The 22,644-nt window shown below is 34.4% G+C and overlaps 1 pseudogene across 1 annotated transcript; it reads left to right on the top strand.

The window, feature by feature from the left end:
* Positions 1–6: 6 nt before the first annotated feature.
* On the top strand, positions 7–783 carry LOC105553873 (annotated as a pseudogene). Its single transcript, XR_001008227.1, has one exon. The product of XR_001008227.1 is annotated as a keratin, type I cytoskeletal 18 pseudogene (transcript).
* Positions 784–22,644: the final 21,861 nt, after the last annotated feature.

The following is a 22,644-nucleotide window of genomic DNA, read 5'->3' as shown; positions in this document are numbered from 1 at the left end:
CATCAATGTCACTCGACTGCAGCTGGAGACAGAGATCGAGGCTCTCAAGGAGGAGCTGCTCTTCATGAAGAAGAACCACGAAGAGGAAGTAAAAGGCCTACAAGCCCAGATTGCCAGCTCTGGGTTGACCGTGGAGGTAGATGCCCCCAAATCTCAGGACCTCGCCAAGATCATGGCAGACATCTGGGCCCAATATGACGAGCTGGCTCGGAAGAACCGAGAGGCGCTAGACAAGTACTGGTCTCAGCAGATTGAGGAGAGCACCACAGTGGTCACCACACAGTCCACCGAGGTTGAAGCTGCTGAGACGACGCTCACAGAGCTGAGACGTACAGTCCAGTCCTTGGAGATTGACCTGGACTCCGTGAGAAATTTGAAGGCCAGCTTGGAGAACAGCCTGAGGGAGGTGGAGGCCCGCTACGCCCTACAGATGGAGCAGCTCAATGGGATCCTGCTGCACCTGGAGTCAGAGCTGGCACAGACCCGGGCAGAGGGACAGCGACAGGCCCAGGAGTATGAGGCCCTGCTGAACATCAAGGTCAAGCTGGAAGCTGAGATCGCCACCTACCGCCGCCTGCTGGAAGATGGCGAGGAATTCAATCTTGGTGATGCCTTGGACAGCAGCAACTCCATGCAAACCATCCAAAAGACCACCACCCGCCAGATAGTGGATGGCAAAGTGGTGTCTGAGACCAAGGACACCAAAGTTCTGAGGCATTAAGCCAGCAGAAGCAGGGTACCCTTTGGGGAGCAGGAGGCCAATAAAAAGTTCAGAGTTAAAAAAAAAAAAAACTAAACAATTGGTGATTACAGTAAATACAATTGAACACAAATTATAATTTATTATGGCAATAATCTTACTAGTTCTTTGCAACATGCAAGACAAAAAAAGGCTAGTTTCTCTGAAAACATTTATATTAAGAATTAAAACTTAGTTGTAAGTTATTGAGGGTAAGTAAATTAATTAATTAATGAGAATGCTGTATATCTGTGTACCAGTTTTTCTGCTGTAGGTAGGTTCCATGATTTCATAGTAATTTGCATTTAAATGTGTTGTTTTCTTTAATTCTTAAACTACTATTACTTTGTTATTTCAAAGAACAACATTAAAATTATTCATAGAACTTCATCTTAATTTTTCATCAGATTGCATCTATATTCACAAATTAAAATTTATTTATTTGTTGAAAATAATCAGTCTTTTAAATGTAGGTGAAATATGGAAAGCTGTGCCTTCCATATGTTCAATATATGTTAAATGACCTTTGCTAAAATAACTTGTTAAATTTATTACAGAGAACTCTTAGAATGACCATAAATATATCTTATTCTAAAGCCAATTAACTTATCAAATATGAATAATTCAATTTAGTGTAATTTAAATATTGGCAAACACTGTAATATTTTCAGAAAAACATGTAAAAATGCAGAAAAAAATCAAATTTAAATATAGTTGAGCTCAATCAAGTGGTGAAGTAATCAGTAAAGATACCACAGAATTTCATCTTTTAAAACTCTTTGGCATTAATCTAGAATGTCTTCTACTTCGCAAATAAAGATAACACCTTATTATGGTATTAAGGGAAAGGATAGAGTTCAGGTAAAATCTAAACAAAGCGGTATTTTGATAGGTACAATACATGATTGGGCTGTGTGAAAACGTAGCACATCATACCTTGGCTGAGAAGTATACTCATTAAGAAATTACAAAGTAAGCTAGTTATAGAATACTGGGTTTAGAAACTCCTTTTTTAAATCTTTAAACATGGTCTAGAAATTGACAGCTTTTCTCTGTCAAAGTGGTTCACATCCTCCATGTAACTGTATGATACTCCATTCTTACTCATTTTACTTTAAACAAATTTCTATCTGTCTATAATTTGAGAAACCAGTTTCAGTACTATGTCTTTCTTATTAATTAACAATAACAGTTTTCTCAGGTAAACACAGAACATGACCTTAAAGGAAGTTACCCAGGAATTAGGTAAGGACATCACTTGAACTCTAGAGACTTGGACTGTGCTGCCAACCTCATTTACAGCCTTTTAAAGGGGTTGAATGTTATAATTACCCTTGTGTCTCTAGAATTCACTCCTTGACCAATTTCTTTTAATAAGCAACCTCAATCAACTGTGAAAATAAATTCAAATTTGCTTAGCATGGAAAACCCAATTATCTTGGAAAGTATAATATTACTCTTATGAAAAAAAAAATGTCTTTACCATGAGAATGCTTGTAATTGGGTATAAATGATGAAAGAAATGAACACAGCCTCTTTCATTTAAACTCAAATGATCTGTTCCTGAAATTCCATGTCCTACATTAAAAGAATAACTGAGAATGTATGTCCCATTATTTCTAATAAGACCCTGTTGTAATGTATTGCCTATTAACCCAATGCCGTCTGACAATTTCTTAAAACTTAATTAAACCACAGGACATACTTAGGTATAAATAATAAACTGTCATAGTACGATAAAATGGGGAAAATTTTGTTGATCACTGAAAATATTGCTTCTTGATAACCAAAGTGCTAACATTGTAGTTAGCAATATTGTCATTAGTGCTAATATTGTGGTTAGTAGTAAGTTAACATTGTCAGCTCAACAGCTGAGAGGATATCTATTGATACTTAAAAGATGTTTTTCAATGCACATGATTCTAATTTTTACAAGTTACATTTTGTATATGACATTTATTTTGTTATGCAACTCATATTGAGTTTTGAGAATGGAATTATATATTTTTCTGATCTGGCTTAAGATGTTATCTTGAGAGAGTTATATTCTATGAAATGTGGCTATTACACACAAAATATTAGGTAAGGGTTTCACATGATCTCAAAAGAGTTGGACTGTGCTGTCAAGGAGATGTTTTGGAGATATTCTAAGGAGGACATTCATGTTACGTATTTTTTTAACTGAGGATGATTTTAAAAAAATAATTTGGCATGTTAGAATATCTAGTTGATTAGTTTCTTAATTGGAATTTACCTTTTTAATTTCTAATTTATGTATGAAACAATATTGAAAATTTAAAGAAAATCATTTATAATTTAATATATCCAATTTAGAGAAGTCATATTTTGGAAAATTTACTTTTTAGACAAACAATATATGTCCTTAACTATTTAATATAGTTTAATACATAACAAAATTTAATTAACTTAAAGAATTATTTATGGGTTGCATTTCCAAACAGAATAGTATAATTTGTTTGTAAGATAGACTCAAAAACTAATAGAAATATATTCTTAATTTTTTATATATAAAATACTTATAAGTTGAATAATAATTCCACAATACAAGTAGCCACATACATGTTTATTAAAAACAAAGGCCACCATAAAGAAAACCTAAAGCTCATATTGATGGGAATTAGGGAAAATAAATTTTTCTAGATTTTATCTAGAGATTCTAATTTTTTGAAGAAGTTTAAAATTATCTTATTAAATTAAAAACTTTGGTTCTCTTTGCCTCTCATCTGATGGCTCAAAGTTTGTTATTCCAAGGCATGATACTGACACTTTCTGTGTTCCCTGTGTTACAATCAATTGTCGAAGACTACTTTAAAATGGTGACCCAGTTTTGAAGAGGAGGTTGATACGGTTTGACTGTGTTCCTACCCAAACCTCTTCTTGAATTGTAGCTCCCATAGTCTCCATATGTTGTGGGAGGAACCTGTTGTGAGGTAATTGAATCAAAAGGACAGATTTTTCCCATGCCGTTCTCATGATAGTGAACAAGTTTCATGAGCTCTGATGGTTTTATAAAGAAGAGTATTCCTGCACATGCTGTCTTGCCTGTCACCATGTAAGACATGCCTTTGATTCTCCTTCACCTTCCACCATGATTGTGAGGCTTCTCCAGCCATGTGGAACTGTGAATCCATTAAACCTCTCTACCTTATAAATTACCCAATCTCAGGTATGTATTTATTAGGAGCATGAGAACAGACTAATGCAGAGGTGTTTTATGTAGTTATATTACAAACATAAAAGAAAAATAGTAAGAAAACGTAGCACTTTGATATGCTCAAGATACTTATTTTGGAAAATTAAGTTACTATTCATACACTATTGCTGAAACATAAAACTTAAGGGTTATATAAAACATGTACTCTTGAAGCTGATTCAGCAGGCTGGTATTAGCATAAAGTAGTTTGGATGAGAGATATTTACTAAAACCTATTTTCTACTCCTGAGCCAGCAGATGATAAGACGGCTGCTGCTGAAGCTTTATTTTTGTTTGGCTTTGTTTTGATTTTGATTTTTGAAGCTTTGTTTTTGGTCTTGCAATTGGTGAGAGTGCAAACAAAAATTGCTTTTCATCATTTGGCAGCAGCTGCTCAGCCAATTTATAACCTCTGGAAAGAGGCTTAACTTTAAGGAATCTTCCATTGTATCAGATTGTGGTAAAATATGCATTTCAATGTTTTAACACAATTAAATGAGTTTCAGTATACCAAATTAAAAAGAGAAAATATTGCTATATTGTGCACGACCTTACATGATAATAAAGTAGAATTTCTGTATGGCTTGTTAGTTAACATTCTGATTATTCAAGATTATGAATAATACATTTATTTGATTAACATAATGTTTTAAAAGATTACTTTCAACTCACTTCAAGGATTCCCAAATGCTAGTGTGAACTGTTAGTATAGAATATTGTAGAATACTTGTCCTATTCTGTAGGAGCTGGCAAATTGTTTTTGGTAAAGTTTAGATAGTAAATATTTTAGACTTTATCAACCATCTAATATCTGATGTAAGTATTTAACTCTGGTGTTGTATTGCAAAGGAAACCATAGACAATATGTAAATGTATATTCCAATAAAACTATGTACAATAATAGACAAGAGACCTGAATTAGCTTGCAGGCCACATGTTGCTGATCAGAATCTTGGAAACCAATCAGGAAGTCATTATAATAAATGTATTCTCTGACTTCCTGGAACTTCAAAATGAGATGTTTCTAAGCGTCATACTAGAAGAGCTTTACTGAATATAAAACACTTGGCCCACTCTTTTAGTAGACTTCTTAGAACTAGATTTATACTCTCTAAAGACGTTAAAAGTTGTGATAAATGTTATACAATTTCTCACATATTCTCTGTGAGAATGTTATTTTACAATTTATTTACAAGGGGAAACTCTTTTGAGAGAAAAAAAATCAGAAAAAATATCAGACAGCACTCAAAGTATAAATTAGCAAAGGCTCAGGACAACCAAATGTGTAGTTATTCTTCTTAAAGTAAATTGATCTTTTACTTAGACTACCAAAGGATTTTTTTTCTTTTTATTTAAAATCCAACCAGTTTACTAAAATATTTTAATTCTGGGTTAATTTTTCCTGGAATTCAATGTATTTTATTTTTTAAGTATGTACACTGATATTCTCTATTATTTTATAAAGTACTTTTTGAATTGTTGTTTTGAATATTTAGTTTTGGTTATCTTTTGCAGGGATTTTAATATGAATATGTTGCTGCTTCACTGAAGTCTTATGTAGCGATTGCTTTTAAAAATTTGTTTTTATCTTTTTGTGATTCATTCTGATCACAATTTTTATTATAAAGCTTACATTCTTTTTTGCACATTTTTAGCATCTATTTATCATTTTGTTCTTTGTAGTTTAGCCTTCACTTTTCAATTACTTTGTATTTTCTTCTATTTCTTTCAAAATTTAACCAGTTCTACCAGGTTCAACATTTCTTTAGCCACAGTCTTATGTTATCTATGTTATCTGGCCATATTTTCTGTATGCTTGTGGAATTTCCTCCTGTTTTCCGATTTTCTTTATTTTTTTTTGAAATATTAAGAAAATAAAAACTGGTGTATATTTGGCTGATACATTTCCTGTGTCACATTTTTCTTAGGTGAATTTGTCATCGTCAGAGATATTTTGCTGCCTTTATTTAGTTATCCCCCCTTTATCCTCTGGATGTTATTTGTATTAATAGTATATTTGATTGTAATATTCCCTAGGCTTTTTTTTATCACTTATATCTAAGGTGGATCTTCCTATTAAGCAATGACAAGTCCTGAGAAGTGAGTAAAAGAACAGTGCCATTTGTGCCATCTCTTGGCCATCAAATGGGCTCTTTGCATAGCTAAAATAAGGAACAGGTTCTTTGCAAATGGTTTCTGTGTGGCCAAACCACCTCTGATTCTCTCAGGACAGACTACAACTAATGATAGCTTCTACTTAAGGCCTGGAAATTGCCTGGGTTGTTCATGATTGTCCAATGAAGAGACAGTAAGGATGCTATGCCCACTTTCAAAGGATGGACCTTCTCTTTAATAAGTGGTAGTTTCTTAAACGTACCATCTCCATGCTCCCTAGGAACCTGATCCCCATCTCCATCTCTAACCCAAACACATCTCTATTTTGCCTACTACTCTACCCTGTTTGTTTGTTGTCACCACTGTTCATACTGGTTTTCATTCAGTGTTGGGCCATCTCCTGCTGGACGTGAATATTTGACATAATTTCTAAGATCTGTTTCATACTTTCCTTGACCATTCCCACCAAACGTCCTTTACCTCTTCAGTTTTTGCTGTTGATTATGATGTATTTAGTTATTGGTCATATACATATGGAATACATAAATTTGTTAGCTTTTTTAAAAATGTGTTTTAAATGAATTTGCATTTTCGGTTTATTTTAAATCTCTTCGTGGTAATCTCTGACTTTGAGGACAATTAGTGGCTCAATTTGGATCTAGGATGTTGCCATGCACGTATCAAAAATATGAGGCATTGCTTTTTATATCCCAGAAACCAATAGTATACTATTACATCTACCGTATGCTACATTATTTTCACGTTCCAGCATCTCTAAAGTATAGGTGCCTTTTACATTTAGTGAAATCTTAAAATTATAATTGCAAGCATTTAAAAAAATACTGTCATAAAACACAATAATTTTTTAGAGTATATGTATTCAATTCAATATAATATAATAAAAAGAAAATGTGTAACTTTTCACTAATATTAAATAAATGAATGGTTTAGTTTCATTGAACCTCATCAAAACACTTTTATTAGAGTTTGGAAGCTATGAATTCTCATATTTGGGCAAGGTGTGGTGGCTCACATCTGTAATCCCAGCACTTTGGGAGGCCAAGGTGGGTGTATCGCTGGAGTCTAGCAGTTTCAGACAAACCCGGGCAACATGACAAAGCCCTGTCTCTACCATAAATAGAAAAATTAGCCAGGCATGGTTGCATATACCTGTAATCCCAGCTACTGGAGAGGCTGAGGTGGGAGGATGGCTTGAGCCTGGAAGACTTAGGTTGCAGTGAGCCAAGATCGTGCCACTGCACTCCAGCCTGGGAGTGAAATAATAATAATAAAGCCAAAAAATAAAAAATAAAAAAGCTCATATTTAAGAGTTTAGTTAAAAAAAAAACTGTGCAGTTTAAATAATCCTGATAACTATTACAGTTAGAGGATATTTCTGGAAATATGAAAACAAAATCATTTAACTTTAAATTCACTACTATAGGGAGAGACTAAATCTATGCCTATTTTTTCAAACAGTAATAGTTAGGGAATTAAATGGATAAGACATAATGCTTCGTTCTATCAGGAAGATGAAGTTTACTTTTCTGAAATATACGGAATGAAATAAATGACACTTTACTAAGTCAGAAAATGATTGGAAAATATGAGCATAAAAACCACTGATATCAAGACAAAATATTCTTCAAACAGTACAAGACAAATTTGTATAAAAGGTGCACACACACACACACACAGACACACACGTAATCACTTAAATGAAAATAAGAATAAAAGAAAAAAAAAGAAAAATGCAATTCAGTAGTCAGGCATGGTGGCAGGCACTTGTAATCCCAGTTACTCGAGGCGGGGGTGGTGGGGGAAGCAGGGGAGCTAAGGCAGGGGAAACACCTGAACCCGGGAGGTGGAGGTTGCAGTGAGCTGAGATAGCACGACTGCACTCCGGCCTGGGCGACAGAGCAAAAATTCCGTCTCAATAAAAAGAAAAAATACAATTCAAAATGTCTACCTACCTGGAGATTAAAGAAAGGGACACAGATAAGTAGAGACTTAAACCACTTTTTTTTTTCTTCTTTTTTTGCGCAGGGTGGAGTGCAGTGGCAGGAACATGACTCACTACAGCCTGGACTTCTAAAGCTTAAGTGATCCTCCCACCTCAGTCCCCTGAATAGCTGGGAATAGAGGCGGGTACCACCACAACCTGCTAATTTTTAATTTTTTTTGTAGAGACATGGTCTCCCTATGTTTCCCAGGCTGGTCTCAAACTCCTGGGCTCAACAAATCTTCTTGTCTTGGCCTCTCAAAGTGCTGGAATTACAAGTGTTAACCACCTTGTCTGCTTATGCCTAAACCAGTTATGTTTTAAAAAAACATTATTAAGTGCAGGGTGAAGAGTTAGAAATGATGCCATAATTTAGGATGGCATGTTTTGGCCACTGTCTGCATTCCAGCTTCCTGGGCAGCACCATTCCTCTACTCTCTGTGGCATGATCAAATTGTCCAATGATTAGTTATCAGAAAATACTATGATCTCAAATATCATAGCATCTTTGTTTGAGCTGCATGTTCTTGAATGTTCAATCCTTCTCTCTCTTTCAGGCTGTCCAGCTGTCTAGTAAACTACTAGATATAATATATGTCTTTTGTTTCAGATCATGAGTCACCTTCTCAGGGATACTTTCCCTGATACTGTCCCTGTTACCATATGGTGACACTCTCTAATTCAAGTTGCTTTGTTACATACAGTTGTCCCTTGGTATCCACATGGGTTTGGTTCCTGTACATCTCTTCTCCAACACCTACAGATACAAAAATGTGGACACTCAAGTTCCTAATATAAAATGGCATAGTATTTGCATATAACCTGCACACATTCTCCCATATACTTTAAATAAATTCTATATTGCTTATAATACATAATGCAATGTAAATGATATGTAGATAGTTGCTATCCTATATTTTAAAGTTTGTATAATTTGTATTGTATTATTAATATTACTATTACTGTATTTTCAGAAGACAATTGACCCTTGAACAAGGCAGGATTTAGGGGCCCAGTCAGAAATTGAATACAACTTTTATCTCCCCCAAAATGTAACTACTAATATCTTACTGTTGTCTGACAAACTTACTAATAAAATAAGCAGTTAATTAACACATATTTTGTACATTATATATATTAAATATGATATTCTTACAATAAAGAAAGCTGGAAAAATGTGATTAACAAAATCATAAGGAAGGAAAAATACATTTACTATTCATTAGGGGGACTATTGGTTTATCATAAAGGTCTTCATCCTCATCATGTCTCGGGTTGAGTAGGCTAAGGAGGAGAAGGAAGAAGAGGAGTTTGTCCTGCTGTCTCAGGGTTGGCAGAGGTGGAAGAAAATCCAAGTATAAGTGAATCTGTCCAGTTCAAACCTGTGCTTTTTAAGGGTCAATTGTATTTTCTATGTGGTTGGTTGAATCCGATACGGAGGGCCTCAATGAAACACTCAAACAATGGTGGGTAGTGATGTGGATAAAATGTAAGATTTGAGATCCCTCACTTCCTGGCATGCCTTCTCATTTCCTTTACCTTAGGTTTTATTTGTACCTGTGCTTGGTATTTTTTTTTTTCTTAAAACGGCTGTCAAATTATTAATACAATAGCTTCAGGCCTATGACACCTAAATCTATTTTTGCCTTCAAAGAATTCTTATTTTCCTCCTAGTGCATCTTCATTGTTATTATTTAATATCTGTCTCCCAGAGAGAGTAAGAATTCTGTCTCTTTATAGTCACCATTTTTTCCTAAGGGCCTGAAACATTATCGGGCTTAACAGGAGTGTCAAGTAAACATTTACTGGATGAATGAGCATAACTGTAGATAATGATCTTTCTTCTCTTCATACACAATTTTGTATTTAGTCAAAAGTATCACAGACACAGGTATACTGCATTTCTTTTAATATATCTTCTGTAGAATTGGAGGTAAAAAAGCTTATGACTATTCAGCATAACATTGCATTAGAGATAACATTTGTTGTAAAGGCAGGATTACTCTCAGGTATCTGTATTTGTAAGCCCTTAACAACAAGTAAGATGTATTTCTTCAGAGGTCCCTTTCTTAATAGGATTTCAGGCTGCTTGTGGAAGCAGCTGAAATAAATGGCTTTTAAAAACATGTGTGTCGTATTACATTAAATGGGGTTATGAATCAATATCCATGTGCTATAATATATACCTTAGCCATACAATGGAATTAATTATGGATTAAAAAGAGAAATCCATTCCTAATTTTCCCTCCATCCCACTTTCCCTTCTCCTCTTGAAAATATGAGTTTTTCAAATGACATATGAGTGGAAGAATCCATTATAAGCATCCACTGTTTTGCCTGCTCTAAAGTAATTTGGTTCTGCATTAATAACTCTCACTTCACAATCTGTCATAAACTATGTTTAAATGCCTGTGCTTTTAAATGAGATTGCTTATTTTATGAAGGAATGTTTGATGGTCCACGGTTTCTGTGTTTCATCATGTGGTGTAAAGGTATAGTACCGGACGAAACTGTAGAGAGCTCCCTCAGGTTTGTCCTCTGCACTTCCTCTCTGCATCTTCAGCTTACTACCCTCAGCTTGTTTTTGAAATCATCGATTTAAAAGCAAACACCTATCAAGGTGTCAATAAACCCAGAAACTAGTGTAAAGGGCAGCTATATTAATAGATAAGTCCAATTCAGTGTAATTAATTTTATATGAAAGTTAAACTTATATATAAATTTGTAGAGGGAGAAAGGCAATTTTAATCAAGGCAATCAGGCTATTTAGAAACTCTTTCACAGAAAAGTGATATTTCAAATGTTTAGAAAGATAAAAATCCTGCTGTTGGAGAAATATGCAAAGCAAGCAGGGTCATTTCAGGAATGATGAAAATTTCAAAGTCAATAAAGAAAATTACAAAACTGGAAATGAATGAATTAACAGACTATAAAGGGTCTTCTAAAGACCTATAAAGCAAGTTACATACTATCAGTAGACAACAGGGAGATTGAGGACTTTGAACAGAATGTAAAAATGTAAAGACATGTTTTATTTATTATTTATTTATTTAATTATTCAGTCAGTCATTTATTACATTCTTGTGAAGCAACATATGACAGTTATGTAGAGAATATACTTAAGTGATGAGATCCAAGTTGCAATATTCCAGGTAAGAAATGAGGTGGCCAGAGCTAACATTAAGCTAGAAGAATATAAAGGGGGATCAACATGCAAAGGTATTTATAGTGATATGCTGGTAAATATTTCACAACTAGCTCAAAACAAACAATACCTGATGTGTACCATTTGCCAGATCTGTGGTATATGAATGTTCCTACCATGGGCAATTTCAAACTGCCAATGTTTTATCACTGAATGCAAAATTGGGAATAGATGTGCACAGTCAGCTCTCTTAAGCTCATACCAACCAACTCCAGAGCACCACTAGACATTTCTGAGTTGCAATCAATAAAATGTGGAGGTTGATGGAATACAGTGTTGATAGAAAAAAATTGTATATAAATCCCAGATTTCCATCTTGAGAAACCAAATGTGTTAATATTCAATGGCTTTGCTGCTTTCTAAAATAATAATAATAATTAAAATGCTTATTAAAGAAAACATTTCAAGTAAATATTTGCATTTTAACTAATATTCTTAAGAAATATAATATCTTAACTTAGAGATATATAATTCTTGGGATTTCAGTAAAGGATATCTACTAAGTAATATTTGGTGTTCAGGACAAGAGAAGTTAAGCACACTTCAATGATTCGATCTAGATCAATGATCCCCAAACCCGCTCATTTCTAGTTATCAAAAATTTTAATAAAGTGTAAAAAAAAGCTTTCTTTACTTCCAGACTTTTCAAATATTTTTTATGCTAATTCATTGTGTGGCATTCTAAAGTAGGAATAAACTTCGGAATTTTTCAAATTTAGTTGGATAAGGATTTCTATTTTGACTGCGCACCCTGGTGAACATATCTTCTTCCCAAACCATATTATACAGGAATTAGTAGAATAATTTTGAAGATTTGTACATTACAAAACAGGTGAGCAGGTGACATATGGGGAAATTAACTCAATGATCAATTGCATTTAAAACTATACCCATGGCAATTGGATAGTACCTTGTCTGATGAAGTAATATGCATAGAAGGAGGTGTGCAGCATGTAGTATTAAAAAAGAGAGGGGGGCTGAGGTGGGCAGATCATGAGGTCAGGAGACTGAGAACTTCCTGGCCAACATGTTGAAACCGTGTTTCTACTAAAAATACACAAAATTAGCCAGGGTTGGATGTGCACGCCTGTAGTCCCAGCTACTCGGGAGGCTGAGGCAAGGGAATTGCTTGAACCAGGGAGCTGGAGTTTGCAGTGAGCCGAGATCACACCACTGCACTCCAGCCTGGGCGACAGGGCAAAACTCTGTCAAACAACAACAACAACATCAACAACAACAACAACAAAATGCCCAGCTGCTCCTTATTTCTACATGAAAATAATAACACCAAAGGAACAACAAAAGTTACCAGGAACAAGATAAGTAACTTATTAACTTTTCCTCTAATCTTCTAATGCCCCTATGAGTTATAAATATGATTGCCTCTATTTTTCATATGAAGAAAGTCAGTTTTGGGAGGTTAAAACACTTGGTATATGAATTAATTTCTGTCAAGATCATGAATGTTAATGCTCTCAAGCATTGCATCCTACTGTTTTTATTCTATCAAAAGGAAGAAAAATATTACTCTGTATTCATCACTGTGTGAAAATTAGTGTGTCCAAAGATAACACTTTCTAAGAGGCAAAGCTGATACGTTTTCTCAGTAAATGAATAAATGTCCTAATATTTCTCAGAACAAAAAAATTGCATATGCACAATGGAAATTTGACTTTTACATTAGCTTATACCCAATAACTATTTGTAGGATGATCCATGCTATTGCACCAATGAAGTATTCACAACTCTCTGTGTAATAATCATTGAAGAAAAAAATCAAGATTGTCTTTCACTTATTTTAGGGAGGTGTCTGTACACCCTTGACATTGAAATTTTGCCAAAAATATTACTGCAGGGGATGACAGGCACACAAATCTGCTTTCTCAGTATTCACAGAAAAAACCTTCTAGGCAGAGTTTTCAGTTCAGCACATTCATTACCTTTTAATTGCTCCTAAACTGCACTGTGACCTGTTGCATGAATAGCCAAATCTATCTAACTGAAACTAGCATAGTTTGGGCATGTGTGCTGTAAAAAGCTTTTTCATCAGTTGGTATGTGTGTTCATTCGGGCATGCTTGTTCAGCTGTACCTATTATAAAACCAAGTAAAGACGTAATCAAAATACAAAGGTAAACAAATTGTTAAGAAAACAGCTACATATTAAAAACACACAAATTTCATCCAACCATTTGTTACGTTATACATGGTTAAATAAGGAGCATGTTAATAACTGAAAACTTATAACTGTTAAATATGATTACAGGCCGGGCACGGTGGCTCAAGCCTGTAATCCCAGCACTTTGGGAGGCCGAGACGGGCGGATCACGAGGTTAGGAGATCGAGACCATCCTGGCAAACATGGTGAAACCCCGTCTCTACTAAAAAATACAAAAAACTAGCTGGGCGAGGTGGCAGGCGCCTGTAGTCCCAGCTACTCGGGAGGCTGAGGCAGGAGAATGGCGTGAACCCGGGAGGCCACTGCACTCCAGCCTGGATGACAGAGCGAGACTCTGTCTCAAAAAAAAAAAAAAAAAAAGATTACAATACCAGACATTTCATATGTCAAAAAAAAAGCATGGTAAATGACTGTAATATTGAGCATTGCGTTTAAGAATCTAAGCTATAAAGAAAATTCCACTTGGAGAAAATATATTCTTGAAAATTTTAGTCTGGGCCACTGTAAATACAATGCCATAAAAAATAAACGACTGCACCAACCGCTGTGAGCAATGAAGTATAAAAATTATAACAACCCTAGAAGATTTACTCAGTTATTTCACAATCCCTCATAGACTAGGTACGCATCATCCTACCTTCAAAAAAGTGCAATCAGAAAGCTCATGTTTCTGCACCTTCAAAGGAAAATTCCATAAATAAGAACCTTAAATAGTGCCTTCAATTCACCTTACCAATTTACATTTCTTTCCTATATCCATTTTCATAGTTTAGTAAGATAAAATGTAGACAGAGAGACAGAGAGGAAATTAACTTATTGTCTTCTTCTCATTCTTAAAACAGTTCCTCGTTGCCAATTAAAATATTTTTCAAAGAAACCTTTGGGAACCATGGGACATGTAACTTCTACTCAAAGGAAGAAAAGGTCACATCCAGTCAGGCTGTGGACAAAAGGCCTACCAAGAATGTAGTGGTACTGTACTGAGTCAGCCATCATGAATAGCAAGTTCAACAGTGTCATCGGCATTCCATGAAGGAGTTCAAATGCAGTATTCTGCTCCCTACACCTAGATGTATGCAGTGATTTAAAAGGGAGAACAGAAGAGAAGAAGGATGAATAGTAAGGCCAGACCATTTGATTAGAAATGAAGAGCCAGCAAAAGAAATGGCAAGCACTAACCAGTGAAGGTGGAGGATAATGAAGAGAGAATGAGATCCCAAAGGCCAGGTAAAAAAATGGACTTCAAAAAGTTGGGACCTATGTGCCAGATAGGCCAAAGAACACAGAGGCTGAGAATTAGTCTTTGAATTTCACAGTTAATCTTTGAAATCATATTTCCAAGTTATTGCTGATCTTCTCAAAAAAAATTTTTGATGAAATATTGAAGGAAAGAAAGCATTTAGGAAAGAATAAGAGGAGAAATGTAGACAATGAATATAGAGGGCTCTGTCAAGGTATTTTGTTATAAAGAAGAATGGACATAACACATTGAATGACAGTTGCTGGAGTGTGTGAGTTGAGGTAATTTTTAAGATAAGAAATATCATTTTACTTGAATAATGGTGAGGATAAATGAGACATGAGAGACAGAAAATATAACCCTGATGATATAAGATATTACAGTGACAATTCTATAGGAATATTCTTGGAAAGACTAGAAGTGCTGGGATTCAGTGCACAAATAGAGTCCTCTGTATTTCAAAGCATGGGTAATCCATTAGTTGGAAGATAAGGGATTGGGGATTGCATGAGTACAAACACAAACAGAGGAAGTAATTGTTGGCAGAAAAGTGTGGAAGCTTTTATTTGATTTCTATTACTTTTCCCAGTGAAATAGGAAATTAGATCATCAACTAAAAATGAGGAGAAAGAACGGCATGCTTAACATTTGATGGAAAAAACAAAGTAAGAAATGGTTTTCTCAGAGAATGAAGGGGAAAATGTCATAGAAAACTGCAATAGTATTACTGGACAAACTTTAGATTCCACTTAAGTTTAATTGTCAGTAATTTAAAGTGTAATCTTTATGATTGCATTTTTTCTATAGCCATACATAGATATGAGGGTGCAAATCAAAGGTTGTAAACCTGGATTTAATCATGGATGACATTCTTCTTATTGAGTTGAGAAATGTAAGGAAATAGAGGCTGCGTGTGTGGAAATAATTGAAATAGTGGACCACTGAATCTAAGATGGGGAGTGAGGGAAGGAAGAACATGAGAATTTAAGGAGAGTTTAAAAAAAGGGTTAAGAACAATAAGAGCAAGTCCCCTTTATCTCAGATAATTGTGGGAGTTAAAGTTCTAAGAATGAGAGCTGGGGAGAGAAGAGGGGTTGTCAGAGGCTAGAAAGCTTGAATGAAAGATTATGGACTGGAGAGTGATTGAGAATATTGATGTCTAGATCATGACCATTGGAGTAAGTCACTAAAGTGTTCTTTAGAAAAAGATCATTACAGAAAAGGAGGTCAAGAAAATAAAAGATCATGGAGGCACTAAGTAAGTGGCCATAAAACCTCCAAGAATTATGACAGGAATAAATGTAAACAAGAGTGAATGTGAGTTCAATGTGGACATGGTGTTTAAAATGGTGGAATCTGGAGGCAGGCTGGGCTCTCAAAGCTCAAACGTAGTTTCCAAATGAACTTGTAGAATATGAATAAATTACTAAAAGTTCTCTTTTCCCATATATAAAATTGAAGTAATAATAATAATATCTTTATTAATTAGAAAATAATTATGATACTAAAACCTCATTTGAGTATTAAATAAGTAAATATTATATCTGTAAAAAGTTGTGTAAGGAATTATTTCAGCAGTTCTCTCTTATCTAACATTATCTTTTTCCTATACTACTATTGGCTTCAATACATGTTTTTGTTTCCTCCATTTAAAAAGCAAACTGTTCCCCTTTGGCCCACATACGACTTTACCATTATTTTTATTTCTAGTCCATCTGTATTTGTTTTTCATAGCTTAGATTACTTTCATTTCTTTTTCAGGCAAAATTCCTAGAAGATCATCTATATTTATGGTCTCCAAATAACTTGTCTTTTCTTTTAAAAACCCGCTTCAAATAAAGTTTTTTTTTCTCCTTGAAACTGCTTTTGTCAAGGTCATCAATATTCTTTATGTTTCTAAATCAATGACAAAGTTTTCATCATTGTTACCTAGAAAGACACTTAATTCTGCTCATTAATCTTTAATCCTGTTCATTCTCTTCTTCTTGAACTATTTTCTCATTTGGTGTCATAGACACCACATTCTACTTATCTTCTCCTCATTGTGGTGCTCATTCTCATGATCTTTACTGGTTCCTCCTTTACTCATTCACCTATAAATATTGGAGTGCCCCAGAATTCAGCCTGTGTTCCTCTTCCCTTCCCTATTTATATTTACATCATTTGTGATCTGTTCTAGCCACATGTTTTATTTATTTATTATACTTTAAGTTCTGAGATACATGTGCAGAACATGCTGGTTTGTTACATAGATATATACGTGCTGTGGTGGTGTGCTGCACCCATCAACCCGTCATCTACACTAGGTATTTCTCCTAATGCTATCCCTCACCCAAGCTCCTACCCCATGACAAGCCCCGGTGTGAGATGTTCCCCTCCTTGTATCCATGTGTTTTCATTGTTCAATTCTCACTTATGAGTGAGAACATGTGGGCTTTGGTTTTCTGTTCCTGTGTTAGTTTTCTGAGAATGGTGATTTCCAGCTTCATCCATGTCCCTGCAAAGAACATGAACTCATCCTTTTTAATGGCTGCATAGTATTCCATCGTGTATATTAGCCATGTTTTCTTTATCCAGTCTATCATTGATGGGTATTTGAGTTGATTCCAAGCTTTTGCTATTGTGAATCGTGCTGCAACAAACATACATGTGCATGTGTCTTTATCGTAGAATGATTTATAATCTTTTGTGTATATACCCAGTAATGGGATTGGTGGGTCAACTGATATTTCTGGTTCTAGATCCTTGAGGAATTGCCACACTGTTTTCCATAATGGTTGAACTAATTTACACTCCCATCAACAGTATACGAGTGTTCCTATTTCTCCACATCCTCTTCAGCATCTGTTGATTCCTGACATTTTAATGATTGCCATTCTAACTGGTGTGAGATTGTATCTCATTGTGGTTTTGATTTGCATTTCTCTAATGACCAGTGATGGTGAGTTTTTTTTCATAAGTTTATTGGCTGCATAAATGTCTTCTTTTGAGAAGTATCTATTCATACCCTCTGCCCACATTTTGATGGATTGTATTTTTCTTGTAAATTTGTTTAAGTTCCTTGTAGGTTCTGGATATTAGCCCTTTGTCAGATGGATAGATTTCCAAAAACTTTCTCCAATTCTGTAGGTTGCCTGCTTACTCTGATGACAGTTACTTTTGCTGTGCAGAAGCTCTTTAGTTTAATTAGATCCCATTTGTCAATTTTTACTTTTGTTGTCATTGCTTTTGGTGTTTTAGTCATGAAGTCTTTGCCCATGCCTATGTCCTGAATGATATTGCCTAGGTTTTCTTCTAGAGCTTCTGTGGTTTTAGGTCTTCCATTTAAATCTTTAATAGATCTTGAGTTAATTTTTGTATAAAGTGTAAGGAAGCGGTCCAGTTTCAGTTTTCTGCATACGGCTAGCCAGTTTTCCAAACACTATTTATTAAATAAGGAATCCTTTCACTATTGCTTGTTTCTATCATGAGTGAACTCCCATTCACAATTGCTGTAAAGAGAATAAAATACCTAGGACTACAACTAACAAGAAATGTGAAGGACCTCTTCAAGGAGAACTACAAACCACTGAGCAAGGAAATAAAAGAGGACACAAACATATGGGAAAACATTCCATGTTCATGGATATGAAGAATCAATATCATGAAAATGGCTATACTGCCCAAAGTAATTTACAGATTAAATGCTATTTTCATCAAGCTAACACTGACTTTCTTCACAGAATTAGAAAAAAACTACTTTAAATTTCATATGGAACCAAAAAGAACCCATATAGCCAAGATAATCCTAATCAAAAAGAACAAAACTGGAGTCATCACACTACCTGACTTCAGACTATACTACAAGGCTACAGTAACCAAAACATCATGGCACTAGTGTGCCAAAATAGATATATAGAGGAATGGAACAGAACCGAGGCCTCAGAAATAATGCCACACATCTGTACCCATCTGATCTTTGACTAGCCACATGTTTCAAAATATTTGTATAGGTTAATAACTCTTCTATTTATGTCTCTTTTCCAGTTTCCAAAATTGATTTGGAATTTACATAATAAATTCTCTTCTCAAAACTTTCAGCATGTACTGTTTTCCCCCATCTCACTTATATGCAAATCCATTCTTTAAGTGGCTGAAACCAAAAATCTTAAAATCATCTTTGACTCCTTTACTTTCTGATACTCTATCTCCAAACCAATATCAAGCCTTATTGGATTTACATTATAAATATTCCCCAAAGTGGCTTCTGCCAGCTATGAAAAAGTAGTTTATATCATAAAGTAACCTTTCCAATAATAACAACTTAATAGATGATGGCTTCCTATAATAACAACTAAAAATGTTATTTAAAAAACAGAATTTACACACAAATAAGCATACATAAGTAGGCATCAGAGCAAAGTAGGTCAGCTAGAATCTGAGGGAGAAGCTAAGATCCCCCCAAAAAAGGAAACATTATATCGCATTATTTATCTTGAGGAATCTGCACATTTGTAAACATAAAAAGCCAATTTGTAATTCCTATGTGATCTTCACTCATTACCATAATGGTCTTATCCACTATTCTTTTTTATCTTTTCTTGCCTCATAGTCCTGATTGGCACATATATATGTCATGAATACTTTACTTTTGTGTTTTTAATTTAATAGGTACATAATAATTGTACGTATCTTTTAGGAGCATGTGATATTTTCATACAAGCATACACTATGTAATTATCAATTTGGATACTTGGGATATTCACAAGAATGATTATTTTGTTGTGTTGGGAATATTCCATATCTACTCTTCTAGTTATTTTGAATTTTATAATAAATTATTGATAACCACAGTTGCCCTATTTTACCACCCTAGATCACCAAACTCCTATTTCTTACCATATACAAAAATCAAATCAAAGTAGACTGAAGTCTTAAATTTAAGATATAAGACCTTCAAAAATACTGGAAACAAACATTCAAGAAGTGCTTTAAGACATTAGTTTGAGAATGATTTCTTGAGTAAGATCTCAAAAGCACGGGAAATCAAATCAAAATGGACAAATTGAATCACACCATGCTAAACAGCTTCTGAATAACAAAGGAAACAATCAAACAAGAGAAGAGGACATCTACAAAACCCAGAATAGTAGATAATATTTGCAAAGTATTCAACCGACAAGAGATGAATAACAGAATAGAAAACTCAAACAACTCAACAGCAATGTATCTATCTATCTGCCTTTCTATCTAAGTTCTAATTAAATATTGATGAGCAAAACATCTGAATAGATATTTCTCAAAAGATCACATACAAATGGCCAATGGGCATATGAAAATATACTCACCATCACTAACTATCTGGGAAACACAATTCAAAACCATATTGACGTTACCACCTCACCCCAGTTAAAGTGGCTACAATCAAAAGGACAGAAATTAACAACTGATGATGAGAATGCAAAAAAAGAGGAACACTCAGACATTGTTGTTGAGAATGCTAATTGGTACAGCGACTATGGAAAACAGTATTGAGGTTCTTCAAAAAACTATGAATAGAACGACCTTAGGATCAGGCAATTCCACTACACACATATCCAAAATAAAGAAAATGAGGATATTGGAGAGATATCTGTGCTGTCATGTTTACTGCATCACTGTTCACAATAACCAAGATATGAAATCAACCTAAGTCTTTATCGATGAATTAATGGATAAAGAAAATATGATACACACACACACACACACACACACACACACACAGAAATATTATCTAGTCTTAAAAAAGAATAAAATCCTGTCATTTGCAGGATGGAAATGGAAGACATTGTGTTAAATGAAATAAGACAAGCACAGAAAGAGAAATGTTACAAGTTTTCATTCATATATGGGAGCTAAAACACTTGATCTAATGGAAGTAGTAAATAAAATGGTGGTTACTAGAAGCTGGGAAGTGTAGTGGAAAGTGGGTAACAAAGAGGGATTGGTTATCAGGTATAAAATACAGTTAGATAGAATACAGTCAACTTAAGCTTTACTGCCTTGGCACTGACTTTGACCTTTCCTGGAATATTAATTCTCCATCTACATGGATGGCTCAGGTCTACATCTCTTTCAAGGCACTGAGGAAACAAACAGAAAACAGCAGTTCAGAATTTGGGAGAATTTCATGAGTTTAAGGAAAGGAAGGAAAAATGTGTTTAAGGACTACCAATAAGAGACATTTTGGAAACACCACTTATTTTTGAGAATCCTGAAGTACTCTAAGAGGAAACTCACATTGAAAACAGACAAATCCCAGGATGTCTGAAATCCAGTCTCCAGTCATATTAAATCCTGACTGGATGAAGATGATCTGCTCTTCTCTAACTGCATAACAAGCAAGCCAAAAAATATTACGTTATTTCTGGAGGAAGATAACATTTTCTTAAATCTAAAATTTTCAACGACAATGTCTGGCTTGTAGTAAAAACTTCCCAGGCATGAAACATACACATACAAACACACAAAAGAAAAATGACAACAAACCAACAAAAAACAGAAACAAATGACAAAATCCAAATGAATCAAATAGGTTTTCAGGTATTTGAATTATCACAATTGGAGTTTAAAATGATTATGATTGTACCTTTATCTTCAATAAAGTAGATGACAGGATAGAGAAACTCACCCGAGAATAAAACCTGTACTTAAAAATAAAATGCAATATTCTAGAACAAAAAGTACAGTAATTGTAGTAACTAAAAAAAAAAAAATAGATTTATCCATACATTTGACATAGTAAAATTTAGCTTTTTTAAACTAGTCTTCAAGTCAGTATAAATGTGAAACACAGTAAGAAAAAGAAGTACAAGAAACAAGTAATATATGGGATAAGGGCAAATGTTCTAAGATATGTATGTGTAATTTCAGTCTTTGAATGGGATAAGAGAAAGGCATGAGCAATATTAGAAAAGAAATTACGAATGGTCACAACTGGCAAAACTTCATAAATAAAACTACAAATTAAGAAAGCTCTATAGAAACAAGAAATGGATATGAAGAGATTTCCACTCCTGGATATATCAGCAAAACTGCTAAAAACGACAAAGTTAAAACTTAAAAGCAGCCAAAGAAAAATAAAAGAATAATACTGTTAAATAAGAAGAGTAAAACTAGAGGCTATTTAATAGAAACAATGGAAATCAAAAGAAAATACAGCGAGTCCTGAAAGAAAATACCTGCCAACTCAGATTCTAAATTTCTTGAAAATTATTCTTCAAAAATGATAACTATGTAAAGATGTTTGCAAATTTAAAAAACCCAAAATACTATTTTGACAACAGACTTAATAGAAATATCTAAGGGAATTCTTAAACAAAAGGAATATTATCCCAGGTGAAAATATGGCAACGCAGAAGGGAGGAAGAGTACTGGAAAGAAGACACAAGCAAAAAGTAACATTGCCTGGACACGGTGGCTCATGCCTGTAATCCCAACATTTTGGGAGGCTGGGGCAGGTGGATCACTTAAGGTCAGGAGTTCAAGACCAGCTTGGCCAACATGACAAACACCTGTTTCTACTGATAATACAAAAATTCACTGGGCATGGTACCAGGCACCTGTAATCCCAGCTACTCAGGAGGCTGAGGCTCAAGAATCGCTTGAACCCCAGAAGCAGAGGTTACAATGAACCAAGATTGTGCCACTGCACTGCAGCCTGGGAGACAGAGTGAAACTGTGTAAAAAAAAAAAAAAAAAGAAAAAAAAAAAGAAAAAGAACATCCATTAAAACAATAATAATGTTTTGAAAGTTTAAAATACATGTAAAATAAAATACATAAATACATAACACAAAGGAGGTAATATATGGAATTAAATAGTTCTAAGTCCTTGTTCTAAGTCTGAGAAGTGACAGCACTGCTAATTAATAGTAGATTTTAATAAACTAAAGATGTAAATTGTAATCTCTACTGAAATTAATACAAATAAT

This window comes from Mandrillus leucophaeus, unplaced genomic scaffold (assembly GCF_000951045.1).
Source record: "Mandrillus leucophaeus isolate KB7577 unplaced genomic scaffold, Mleu.le_1.0 Scaffold613, whole genome shotgun sequence".
NCBI classification, from domain to species: domain Eukaryota; kingdom Metazoa; phylum Chordata; class Mammalia; order Primates; family Cercopithecidae; genus Mandrillus; species Mandrillus leucophaeus.
Note: the sequence above shows the minus strand (reverse complement) of the source record. Positions and strands in the feature narration are given on the sequence as shown.